General features: G+C 37.2%; 1 long non-coding RNA gene across 2 annotated transcripts in view; it reads left to right on the top strand.

Annotated features, from left to right (window-relative positions):
* Positions 1-13799, top strand: part of LOC131487612 (uncharacterized) — a 221542-nt gene that overhangs the window by 95808 nt on the left and 111935 nt on the right. For both annotated transcript variants that reach the window (XR_009249848.1, XR_009249847.1), the window contains exons 3-4: positions 11061-11183; positions 11298-11376. This is a non-coding gene — a long non-coding RNA (uncharacterized LOC131487612). The remainder of the gene's footprint in view (positions 1-11060; positions 11184-11297; positions 11377-13799) is intronic.

A 13799-nucleotide genomic window follows, 5' to 3' on the forward strand; every position in this document is an offset into this window, starting at 1 on the left:
AACTGTGCCCTGATAATATCTATTTCTACTACATATTTCATAGTGTCCTGTGTGTGCTAAGTTCAGAATAAATACCACATTTTTTGAATCATCCTTAGGGAGAGGCTTTTATTGCATAGCTGCCTTTAGAAATCCTTTCTCTTAGTAATCCACATTTTCATGGAGAATGGATTCTCTCTTGGGTCTGGAGGCTGTCTCAGCCTCTGTGTGTTTTGGACAAGATTGCAGAAATCAACCCATGATGACTTCGTAAGGACACAAAACCAGTAGCAGTACTGTCTTGCCCCTTTTCACCCGCTCCTCTTACATAAATACTAGTCGGTCCCTTACTTCAGTGCAAAATTACCTTCTTGAACTTTCCCTTTTTTTGAGTGCATTTCAAAAATACACACTCCTGCTATGTCATCCTCATCTTTTCCCCTCTTTTCTTCCCAAATTCCAATTCCCTTCCTTCTAACTCTCCACACATACCCAACTCATATGCTGAAAGCTATGTCCTAAGCGGAAGATAAGCATCTAGTCTATTGAGTTGAAAATCTAATCCCATGTACAATCAACAAAAGCCTTCTTTGATTTTTAAATTTGCCTCATATTTTTCTAAAATTAGTATATGAAGAGATCAACTTTTGTCCCAAATATTAAGATAAATTAGTTTCAATATACAGGGGGTGACTTACGCTATTCTTTGGAGTAAATCAAACTTTTCAAGTTTATTCTTCAATGAGAATTGACCATAGGTAGTGCATATGACTCAGCCTCTATTATTATAATCATTATAATCTAACTGTAATAATAATAATAATCATAATAGTTGACATTGTTAATCTATTACTTATGTGAGTTACTCATTTTTCAGCTCAAAAAACTTTACAGTATAATGTATTTTACATCCTGACTAATTAAGTATTTTACTTCAGTTCATTTTAATATTGTGGAACTTTGTTCTTTCACTCTCTTTTTAAAATGGAGAGAGTTTGAAATTAGAAAGACTAGATATTTAACCACCTCTATATACTTCCAAGTAAAACGTCTCATTGCTACTAGAGGAGTTGATGAAAGTTGTTCTCTAGATCCAAATAAGCTCTTTGACAGGTTATAAAATTAATTTTAATAGTCAGATGAGGAGAAGTATTTATTTCATGGGTAGGGCCTAAGACAAACATCTAAAAGTACCTCAAACTGATAAGCGTTTTGCAGGAAAATATAATTTTAAAAACATAATTTCACCTAAGGCTTATATTTCTTCAATAAGAGCATAGAAATGCATGAAAGAAAAATAATGTTCTTGAAGTTCTTTTTTATATCAACGTATTTAGGTACTATGGTCCATTTTACCTTATAAGCCTAACAAAAGGATACCCATCTACATGAAAGAAAATCAATTGCATATGTCTGATTTAGAATTATGTTCATTTTACTTAATAGTTTATGGTCTTGAAATCTCGTTTATAGCATTACCAAAAGGATAAATATTTTTAAATGACTGAAAATTTCCAATCACCAGAATAATAGTTTTGAGTTGCCAAAATCATTAAGACCTTATGAGTTGAACCAGAATTCTTACTTTTCTTAGCATTTCTACTTTGCCCACAAAAAAACTGACATTTACAAATATAGAAGGAATTCAGATAGTTCTATAAAATAATTGTGACTGCTTTTAGGAGCTAACAATTAAATGATGTGAGGAAATTGACACTTTTATGAGTGACTATAAGTATTTTTCTTTTCTGTTTATGAAAGAAAGAAAAATGAAGAGTCTTCTAAGGTGACACTGAGAATATGTAGCAGAAAAGGGGAGGGTGTCTTTTCCTCACTCTAGCTCTTTTGAATCCTTCCAGTAGGGCTACTTCTCTCTGGTGTGCTGTGTAATCTTTCAAAGAGAAAACTGCCTGCCTATTCAAAATATACAGACTTTTTTGTAGTTAGACAAACTGAATCCCAGACAAAATAACACATAATTAAGAAGATTTTAAAAATAAACTTTTAATTCTGAAAAAGATGGACTTTTAAACATCTTTAAAAAGTCCTTTTCTGAATGCATAAGCTTTTAAAGATATTTATCATTTTCCATATCTTGAATTTTTTTGTACTTGAGACCTGTACTTGAGATCTTACATAACCATAAGACACACTGGAATGAACACAGGGCTTTGAAAGATGAAAACAAAAGCAAGATCCTTGGACATAGATAGATCCAAATATAATGCATGATTATTTTTTAAACCTTAATTATTTCTTAGTGTGAAACAGGTAAAGGTAGTGGGTGAAAGCAAGTACTTTAATTCAGATAGACCATATTTCAAATCTCAGCTCCTCCAGTTTACCTAAACTTATAAACTTGGGAAAGTGGTTTAACTTTTCTATGTCTCTGTTTCTGTGCCATAAAGCATACCTAACAGTTAGTGGTAAAGATTGGAAGACTATCTATACAAATGGACAATGACCAGACCCCCTGTGATAATAGGTCTCTGACCAACAACCTCTGTAGCAACCAGCCCAGGATGATCAGGACTTGCCAGTTTTCCTGTTTTTTGCCCCTGTTTCCAACTGAGAATCAACCACAGAAAGCCAAATACACTCCTTAAAACAATCACTTCCTGCTCCCCCCAGGCCAATGACCTCCAGAGCATAACAGAACCCCCCCACTTTTTAAAAAAATGTAAAATAGCTTTTTCATTCTTCTGCTTACCTTTGAGTTTCTGCCAAATGCAGTTAACATGGCTTGCTAATAACAAGGCTCTGAGGCTCTGAATATATAGCCTCTGTTTTCATTTGTGTGGTCTTCATTTAGTTCCACAAGAGTCCCTGAAAAATGAATGTAAAGAGCCCACTTTCACATTTAGTATAGGAGTGCTCAGTAAAATGGACAGAAACACCTGTTGCATGATGGAGTCTACATCCTCCTTAATTCTGCTAAAGATGATGTTTCAAACATGTTTAACATTTTATATTGTGTTTGGAACAGTTTAACTCACAAATATTCTTGCCCTCTGCCAGCATGCATTCATGCTGACTATCTGGAGCTAGTAAAACAATTATTTTGATTTACAAAATAGATTATTTTGCAGGGGAGTAAATCCTTCTGGCCTAAGAATCAAGCACATGATGGCAAACAACCTCTTTAAGATACCGATGAATAGGATGGGAAGTTGAGCTAAAAGAGGCACATCAGAATTAACTAGTAAGTATTTGAAGAATACAGGTCACTTGTCCCAATTATAATCTAATGAATCTGAATACATAGCGGGTGGGATCCAGGAATGGGATTATGAAAAATCTCTCTAGATGATCCCAGTGAGAATGAACTATAAACAACATTGGCAGAACACCTAAATTAGATGATTTTCCCACTTTTAAAAATTAAAACAAAAAAAATCCTTGTATTACTATATTTAAAATAGAAAGTAAGACAAATTTCAGCTACATCACTAAGAGAATTCTATATATTAAGATTAACATCAAAATATAGTTTCTCCTTTCCTGCATCCTCTGGACTGGAGAGGTGATCTGGTTTCCAGCCATCAGGGAAGACAAGACTTTTTTTTTTAAGTTTATTTATTATTTATTTTGAGAGAGTGAGAGAGAGACACAGAGAGAGAGAGAGAGAGAGAGAGAGAGAGAGAGAGCGTCCATGTGTGGGAGGAGCAGAGAGAGAGGGAGGCAGAAAGAATCCTAATCAGGCTCCACACTGCAGAGCAGAGCCCAATGCAGGGCTTGAACCCATGAGCAGTGAGATCATGACTTGAGCCAAAATCAAGAGTTGGAAGTTCAGCTGACTGAGCCTCCCAGGTACCCCAAGACAAGACTTTTGAGTTCAGGCTGCAACTATGTTTTCATTCACATATACAATAAAAATCATGGGAAACCTAGTAAGAGCCAGGTGCTATTCTCTTCTGTTCCTTCACACCCTAGAGTCATTGCCCTAACAATTCTGCCTCTCACTCCTAGAATCCCCTAAATTCTTCATCCCCTGGCACTATGCCTAGGGAAGAGGCAATTACTGCAAAAAAACTCTTGTGGTTGAAAAACTGTATTTCCTATGACAATAAATATATGGGCGAGGAGGACACCTACGCACTGGCAGGAGCTCTCCTCTCTGGGGACATCTTTGAGCTCCAATGTGTCCTGAGCCCTGTGGGTCACTGCATAGTAGACAAGAAATGGAGTCAGTGGGCGCTCTCAGCCCTGACTCAGTGAGGTATCTGCCTTTCTTTAATGTATCTGCAAAAATGAATTCCAGATACTGTACTGTTAAGAAAATCTGTGAAGGAAATTTGGAATCTGTGTGCCAAAGACAGAAATGCTAAATGGAGGGAAAACATTGCCAATGGCTTGGCATAGCTTCTGAGACAGAGGGAAAAAAAATGAGGATGTTGGGTAATGTAAGATAATAGATGCCCCACTGAAAATATAGTGAGTAACTTCTCATGAAACCATCTGTGCCCCAACTTGCTTAGCAGGAAACTGGCATTTATTAAAGGATTTACTCCATTTACTGAGGATTGTCCACAAGGTGCTTGCATTTATGCTGTCATATGTGTCTCTGGCTTCTGTTATTCACTCAGCTAGCATTGTCAAAATCTCTTGGTTTGAAATAGGTTGCTTCAGTAAGATCAGAGAGAGGATCTATGCTTCCCCAACTCCCTTCATTCATGCAGTCAGAAGCTCTTGTTAATTGCATATAACCTCAGTTCACATGCCAGCTCCAAATGATGCAGAATGACAGCTTGCGCCACAGTGTTGAGAAAAATGGTGAGACCAGGTCTTGACTCAGCAGAAAAAAGAACTCCACGCGAGACTGATGTCTTCTGTTGGCCTGGGGTCAGCGTGATCGCATCTTAGAATCACCTGCTTGCATGTCCATCACCCTACACTATAAGCAGTAATTAGATTGTATTTGTGTTCCTTCAGAAGGTAAAGTTTATTGTGATGACTGAAATACCCTCCTAGTCACTGCCATGTTCATCTCTACCCAACATTCTGCCTCTGAAGGGAAACCAAAGGCTATTCTAAACTCCTTCATCAGCTCCATATTTTTCTTAAAAGCCTGTTACAAATTTCTATCAATAATTAATATACCCACCCAGCCACAAAAAAAAGAATGAAATCTTTCCATTTGGAACAATGTGTATGGGTCAAAAGAGTATAATGCTAAGCAAAATAAGTCCGCCGGAGAAAGACAAATACCATATGATTTCACTCGCATATGGAATTTAAGAGACAAAACAAAGAAGCAAAGGAAAAAAAGAGACAACCAAGAAACAGACTCTTAACTATAGAGAACAAATACGGTTAACACAGGGGAGGTAGGTGGGAGAATGCGTAAAACAGGTGAAGGGGATTAAGAGCACATTTATTTTGATGAGCACGGAGTGAGATATGGAGCTGCCGAATCACTGTGTTGCACACCTGAAGCTAATATAACTGTGTATTAGTTACACTGGAATTAAAATTTTTTAAGTACATATGCTTGAAAAAAAAAGAATTAATATACCTATATTTCTAATCTTTTGGCTTCTCTTAGAGTAACATGTTACAGAAAACAAAATAATTCTAGTACTTGATTTTTAAAAACCTCCTTCAAACCTCAGATAAATCACATAATTTTGTAACTTAATTAGCAGCTTAAATACTATACTGTATTAATATACAAGTAAAAACTAATTACTAAGTTAAGTAATACATGTGTATTTATTTTATGTGGGTATGTGCATACATTTATATATATGAATTAAAATGCTTTGTTAAACAGCCATTTATTTACAGTTTATTAAACAATGTTAGTAAACTTAGAATATGACTTTCCTTTATATAAACTGTTTCTTGGATTTTTCTTTTCCTCATACTTGCATACATTATGATTGTTTTTTCAGTTTGCCACTATTAAGAAAAATAAAAAATACCCAAGTCAGCCATTTCTTGCTTTTTAAGAACTCCAGGAGATGAAATTAAAATGAGTAACATAAGATGTGTGAATCTTTCTTCTTTTCTTCTTCTTCTTCTTCTCTTCTTTCTTTCTTCTTTCTTCTTTCTTTCTTTCTTTCTTTCTTTCTTTCTTTCTTTCTTTCTTTCTTTTTTAACGTGTGAATCTTTCAAAGTTTGTTAAAAGTAACTCTGTTCACCATAGAAGTGAGTACTTAAGTCTTGGCATCATTTAATGTGATTGAATTGGTTAGTTAATAGCAAAGAAAGTCATTGATCCTTGGCAGACTCCAGTCACCCCCAAACTGCTTCTTCTCTACAAACATTTACTCCATTAATCATTCATTGAGTGTCTGTTTTATATCCAGAGCACTTTGGCTGATTTAAGTAATTCTATACCATGGCATTGTGAGGTTAAGAAACTTCTAATCCATTCAAGGGAAAGGGTCATGTAACAGAAAAAGGAAGATATTATGAAAAAAAAAGTTGCCATCTAACCACTAATTTGTTTTATAAACCCTGGGATTTTCCTTTACTCCGTTGTCTCCTTTATCTGTCTTCATACCTTCACTTAATCACCAAGCCTTGTTGACTCAAACAGCTATATATTTCATAAACCCATCCACATCACCTTATGTAAGTTTCCATTGCTCTGTTCTTATGTTCTTTACACTGAACTCTTTGAGGACACTTTTGTATGTCACAGACATTGATAGTATACATAAGGCACAGTAGGTTTTTCAGCAAATTATATACAAATATATATTTGAAGATGAGGCAAGGTAGAGGAAAGGCTTGAAAATAAAGCTAAGGAGGGACGCCTGGGTGGCTCAGTCGGTTAAGCTTCCGACTTCAGCTCAGGTCACGATCTCACGTTCAGTGAGTTCGAGCCCCGCATCGGGCTCTGGGCTGATGGCTCAGAGCCTGGAGCCTGCTTCTGGTTCTGTGTCTCCCTCTCTCTCTGGCCCTCACCCGTTCATGCTCTGTCTTTCCCTGTCTCAAAATAAATAAACGTTAAAAAAAATTAAAAAAAAAAAAAGAAAAAAAGAAAATAAAGCTAAGGAAATGCAGGCAACATTTTTTTTGCACCTACTGGTTCCCAGGACCTGGGCGCATACTAAATAAACTTTCTCAGTATCTTTGAAGGGATAGTCAACTTTATCAACAAAGGAACTGACTTCCAATAGTCTTTAAATCACAAAATTGCAAAGTAACAAGGTAGGGATCCAAACTCGTGTCTCTACAAATTACTCTCCCATTAAGTATTGCCTAAGTTATTTTACTTTTATCCTAAAGGAAATGGGGAGCCGATAAAGATTTTTGAGTCAGGAAAAGCATGGTAATAGTGGTATGAAAATTTGATATGGCAACAGTGTGCATGATTTTGAACAGAGACACTGAATTCAGGAACTACAAGTCTAAATCAGTGACTAAGAGGATTGGAAATAGTGTCTAGGTCAGAATAGAGCCAGTGGAGATTAAAGGAAGGGATAACTTTTGCCGTAAATTATATTGCAGCTTATGATATATTTATGAGAAATTGCTGGTTCTTTTTCCACTGCATAGGAAGAAAATATTTCTTAAAGAAAAGAATCACCTTCTAGAAAACACAGGTCGAGTACAAACTTGAGGGCATTTCAGAAAATCCATGGTGTCGTTTTTCTAGTTTAGGAAACGTGCTGCAATGCCAGACCAATTTCTAATAGTGCCGTAGCTCTTCTTCTGCGTCTTGGAGCAATCCATCAAAGTACCTGTAGGCAAAGGAACTTAAAGGTTTGGTGTTTGTAATTTCATCAACCGACGGCAACCCTCTCAGCAAACTAGAAGGAAATGCAAGTTAGAAAAATGGAAAGAGGCTCCTGGAGAAGATGCTCCATAGGTGTCTGGGAAGAACTACTGAGTAGGGCACAGCCAGCAGGCAGTTGTTGCAAGCCTCAAAAAACACATCTCAAATAAAAGGTTTATCAAGAGTTGTTTATAAGTCAATTCGTCATGAGTTCCAGTGCCTTTTCGTAGGGAAAGTGCTCATTGCTAGGCTGTAGATGGTCTCAATAAGAATGGGAGTCAAAAAGCTATGAGTTAGATGATCTAATTATAAGATAGGAGCCAAAAATTCCAGGCAGAGGAGATACAGTCTTCAATACAATCAAAGCACTTATGAAAAGAATAGAAGAAACACATTTCGTAATGCTGCGTGGCCAGAGAAGGGTGAATGCTATACTTTACCGCTTTGGGTATCTAAGACTCATTCAAATTAAATGATGAAATTTTGTCCCCATTTTACATTACTAGAAACTCTTCTGATACAAAAGCATAACTCTGTAAATATACTAAAAACCATTGGCATGTAGATTTTAAATGCCCAAACTTTATGGGTTATAACATATTTCAATAAAGTTTTTAAAAAAGGGCAAACAACAACTGAATCAGACCAAAGATATATAAAAACACATGACAAAAAAGTCACAGAAAAACAACTGAAAGTTTGTGAGAAAACTTGGTGTTACAATAAGAAAAATTTTCATGTGAGAATTAGTTTCAGGAGAAATAAGAGAGATACATATTTATAGCCAAGAAGAGACAGATTATGTGTACTGAAAGATTCATGTCAGGATTACGCCTAATAACAGATAATAGGAACAACCTAAATGTTCAAAACTGAAAAAATAAGTAAGGATATTACTATACATATAACCAAATGCCTTCTCGGAGTTAGTCCCCAAGACTATCCTCGCTTCTGATACCAACTGTAAATTCAGGGTTTCCAGAACTAAGCTTGCATTTAGTAATTCACTAGACAGTCTCACAGAACTGATGGCGAAAGCTGTTTTCCTGGTAGTTATCGTTTGTTATAGGGCAAGGAAATGTATCAAAATAAGCCAAAGGAAAAGATACATAAAGCAGGGTCTGTAGAGGTTACAAACACAAGCTTTTGTTGTCTTTGGAATGTGTTAACCTCCTGGCATTGATCTGTGATGATATATAAGCAATAATGCCACAGGAAGCTCATCTGAACATCAGTGTCCAGAGTTTTGGGGGGACTTATTTGGTAAGCATCATTGATCAACTGATTGCCCAAATGCTTGATCTCAGCATCCAGCTCAAATGATACTGCATGGCCCAACGCCTCCACCTTAAGTCACACAGACGGTGTTTCTTGGTCAGTACCCATTCTATGATTATGGGATGTGGCCAGCCCCACTCAAAGATCTAGTGTGAGAAGCCCCCACACTAAACTAAGACATTCCTGTCATATCTGATATCAGTTACCTTCCAGAAGCTGAGGACAAAGGTCAGACTGATTTCTCTTTGCCGAAGCCAATTCTTTGCTACATGATGATGAATTAGGAATCCAGGGTAAGATGCAACTAATATGAAATAATTACAAATAATCTGTGAAAACCATAAAAGCAACAACACAAAATGGTGGCTATGTGGATGCTGCCAATACTTTTGAGGAAAGGAAATAGTTTACTTTCCTCCATCATTACATGAAATCAAGGTCGCTAAACTTTCATCTTCAGCTCAAATAAAAGCACAAAGAGAATGACTCTTCCAGATGGTCAGTTCAAAAGACTGGATTTACAGGAGCAGAAGAAAGAAGTACAAAATTGAGATTCTCCTGTAGCAAATTGACCTTGACTCTTTTGTCTGTGAAAAGTTATTATTATTAGTGGTGGGCAGGATTTGTATCTATGAACCCCGTAGGATATTCTGCAAGTGAAAGACAATTTGGTACATCCCTTTTGGGACCTGCAATGGAAATGAAGTAGAAAAAATAAGTTTTTGCTCTCTTGCTGCCTAACTAAATGTCAAAATAAAAACCTGGAACTGTATCAATTCATTATATGCATTTTCAAGAAGTTCACAAATAGTGGGCTGAGTGATATGGATTTTTTACATTCAGTACAATTGTGTTAAAAGAGAAATAATAGCTATTCAAATGTGAAGTGATTACATTTTCGCAAAACATAATTTTCCACCAGAAAAACCAATAATCTAAATCATTTTTGCAGGGGATGAGGAAGACAGAGCAGAGTAAGTGTCAACATGAGCTTTGTTCTCCAATTACTCTCAAATTATGTTATTTAAATTTTCTAACATCATTCACAATTTTATTATCAAGGCTCTTTTTTCTTGTCCCATTCATCAAATTTAAGTTTATGTGAAAAATGTGATCTATCTCATAGTGTGATAGATCTATCTTAAGTAGAAAACGTACTCTATTTAAAAGGGAGATAATTTTGTGTGTGTCCTATTAAAACTTGTAAAATTTTACTCCAAATGCTAACACTTCAAATGTGGGGTTGTTTCTCAGCCCATATTTGATTTCACCCATCTATGTGAATCCGGCTACCATTACTGTTTTTTCTCTTCTCCTTGATCCACTAATTTTAATTATGTAGCATCAAAGAGAAAAGGTCTGCATATGTCTCTAAGATATTTTATTTAAAAATTTAGTTTACAAGGACTAGTATAAATGTCTGTACTTAACTTTGCCAACAGTGGATTATTTCCAGATGCATCCTTCAATAGCATCAGGTAAACATAAACTTTCTTCTCATAGTCATTACAGCTAGCATTTATTGGACATTTACTATGGCAAACATTGAGCAAATATAGTACATGAAATATCTTGTTAAACTGTCACCAAAAACAAATGAGCTAGATATTGTTATTATCTTCTTTTTATGAGGAACAGAGGCACAGAGGTTTATATTTGAAACCCAAGTCATCTGAATCCAGAGTCTGTGTTCTTGACTACATTATGTCCATCCATTTAGCATAATGCTATATATAAAAAGGGCTCTTGCTAGAAGCACAGTGAAGTGAAATTGAAATTCAAGGTTAGTGAAGGACCCTTTTATTTTGGTAAGTCAGTTCTTCATAGGAAAACAAGAAAAAAAAAAACCACCTTAGTTTGTGATTTTAATCACAGACGTCAGTCATTTCTCCAAGGAAGACTAGGATTTGCCCAGATAATATTTACTGAATATCTACCGGGTAAAAATTATACAGTATTGGGGAATATTTAATTCTCATGATTACCAGAGGGAAGAGGCCCAGGAATTTCAGAACTTTCCTAAGTTTGCATGCAAAAATTTGACTTTAATATATATGTGTACTTTTCTGAATAGGATGCTAAGAGCTGTCATCAGAGTTTCCAAGAATTAATGGCATTGCCCATAGGATTCACAACCACTGTCCTGGGGGATGTGGGCCAAAGAAGACTGGGTTTGGACCTGGCCATTCGGCTCCAGGTGAGAAGAATATTCTTAACATATGTGTACTGAGCCAGCACATTAATATCCAGGGCCCACATGGGGTGGGGGTTTCAAACTCTGTAGTGTTTATAACATATGATTTTTGCCCAGAGCCCCTTTGGACAAATGAGGATTCCAGAGACTTGAGTCCAGCCAACTTTCTCTTTCCACTCAGAAGACTCATCTAGTAGTAAGTACAACTATAACCCCAGGAATGATCATCTGACAGGACAGCCACAGGCATCAGCACAGTTAGCACTGATGATACCATAGTTTTATTTTATATTTTTACCTATAGCAGAACCTGCTCAGTGTGTTGAAGAAAACTTAATAATAAAATCCCCTGTTAGCCTAGAAAATCCTTTCCTCAACTGTGGCTGAGAAAGAAAACAATCAAATCAGACTGAGATATACATCACAGGTAATCCGCTAATGACATTATAAAGACAGGACAATCCCATCCTTGCTATGCTACCACACAGACATGATCCATTATGCACGTGTTCTCAAGATTCATTTGTCTTCTTGGAATAAGACGTGACAGAACTTCTGGCTGCACATTCTTTCACAGTTCATCTCCAATTCACCTGGTTGATTGGGGTAGCCATCTGGGCTAGCTAACTGCTTTCAACTGAAGAGGTAATAAAATTTCTGTATCTCTTTGACAAGCAGGTGGTTACAGCTTGGAGAAGGCCTTGAGGCTAAGATTCTGTTGGCAAGAAGATAAGGGCTCCAGCTTCCCTTATGTTTACATTTCAAAGAGAGAGAGAGACCCTAGGCCTTTAAGGAGAACTTTCCTAGACTCTAAGACTAGTTTACTTATCCCTTAAAAACGTTTATGGACAAATCAAATGGACACAGAAAGAATTTACAAATACTAGGTTTCTCAAGGACATGCTCTAAGAAAGGGGGTGGAGAACACCTCTTTTTGACTTGTGGCATCAGGGAAAAATCTTAAAAAAAATATTTTACCTTTATAATATTAACATAATTTCTTTCCAGAATTACAGTGTAAGGAAAAGGTGGGGCATTGGCTTCACATGTGACCTTTACTTACACCCTCCCCCAGAGAGTGCTCGTGGGTGCAAAAGTGGGGGAGGGGCTAAGGGAAGGCCTGGGAGAGACTCTCAAGCATGCTCCACGCCCAGCGCAGAGATTGATCCAGTACTTGATCCCATGATCCTGAGATTGTGACCTGAGCCAAAATCAAGAGTTAGATGCTTAACCAACTGAGCCGCTCAGGCGTCCCACATGGGATCATTAAAATGAGATTTTTTTCCCCCATCCTTTGAGATAACAGTTTTAAGAGCTAATGGATTCAGTATATGTTTCTGGTTATGTTCTACAGAAAGGAGATTTGGAGATGGAAATTCATGCTCAGGGCATTTAATGGGGAATTCTTAGACTCAACACCTGTGGAGAAATGATGGCAGCAAGTTCCAGCAAAGGGAGGGAGTGAGCATTAGTTAGCTCTGTGGCCTAGAAGGCCCTGCATATTTGCAGAGCATTGAGGCAAGGAGGGTGGACTTTTCCAAGGGGACTTACATTAACTAGCTATATGTTGACTGCCCCTGGGAAGGCAGTGTTACCCTGGCAAAGGTCATTCTCTTCTGAAAAGGACAATTCCCAATGGATTCAGCCACCAACCATTTGGAGAGATAAGTGTTTCTGTTCCAGAGGGGCGGGGACCTGGGTGGCACATCACATCCATTACAGTGTCTGACTTTTCTTTAAATCTAAACTCTACTCTATTTCAACACCATTCTTATAAATAGTGTGAGTCAGTGTGTGGGTGAGCAATTTTAGAGCAAAGAATTACCAGAGGATTTGTGAATAGTCTCTGTGTACTTAAGGAATAAACGCAGGAAAAAATAGGGTTAGGCTGTTTGAAAACCAGGCTACTTAGATTCAGCTGCCAAGTGTGCATCTTCCAAACTCTGCCTCCTTCCTTTCTCCCATCTCTCCTAAGGAGGCCAGGAGGCTCAGCCTGGACATTTACAAATCTCCTTTGTGGAAAATCCATTACTCTCAGTGCCCTGAGTGAACATTATCAGGATTAAATCCCTGGCTTGGCATGGTTGTGGAGGGTTTTTTAAATAATAAAGCATCACATGTGATAAATAGCAATGTATACTTTAATTATGTAGTTGCCAAGTCTAATTATATGTATTGTGCAGCAACTTAATAAATGGGTTCTCTCAAAGAAGGTTACACTATGTATATAGCATTACTTCAGTGCCTGTGAAAGAAAATTTTCCTGCCTAAGCCCTTCACTAATTTGTAGCTATGCAAATAGTAAAAATGAAAAAAAAAAATAGGCTATCTAAGACATTCACTACTGAAAAGGCTTCGATGGCTCTCTTTAGGCTGCAAAAAAAGTCCCAGCTCTTATGAATAGCTTATAAGGCTGCCAGTCTTAGACCCAAGCAAGGGGAACCCCTGCCCATGTCCGTGAGCTTTAGAGGATATCCTGTGACTCTCCTCTGGCTTTCCCACAGGAAGGCAGTCTTTGGGGCCAAGGAGATATGCCTACTTGTAGTCCTTGCTCCTGCAGCCCCTGCTTTTCAGTCTTGCTTTAGAACCTCTTACCCAATGGTGACCTGTTTTCGGGGA

This window comes from Neofelis nebulosa, chromosome 10 (assembly GCF_028018385.1).
Source record: "Neofelis nebulosa isolate mNeoNeb1 chromosome 10, mNeoNeb1.pri, whole genome shotgun sequence".
NCBI classification, from domain to species: Eukaryota; Metazoa; Chordata; class Mammalia; order Carnivora; family Felidae; genus Neofelis; species Neofelis nebulosa.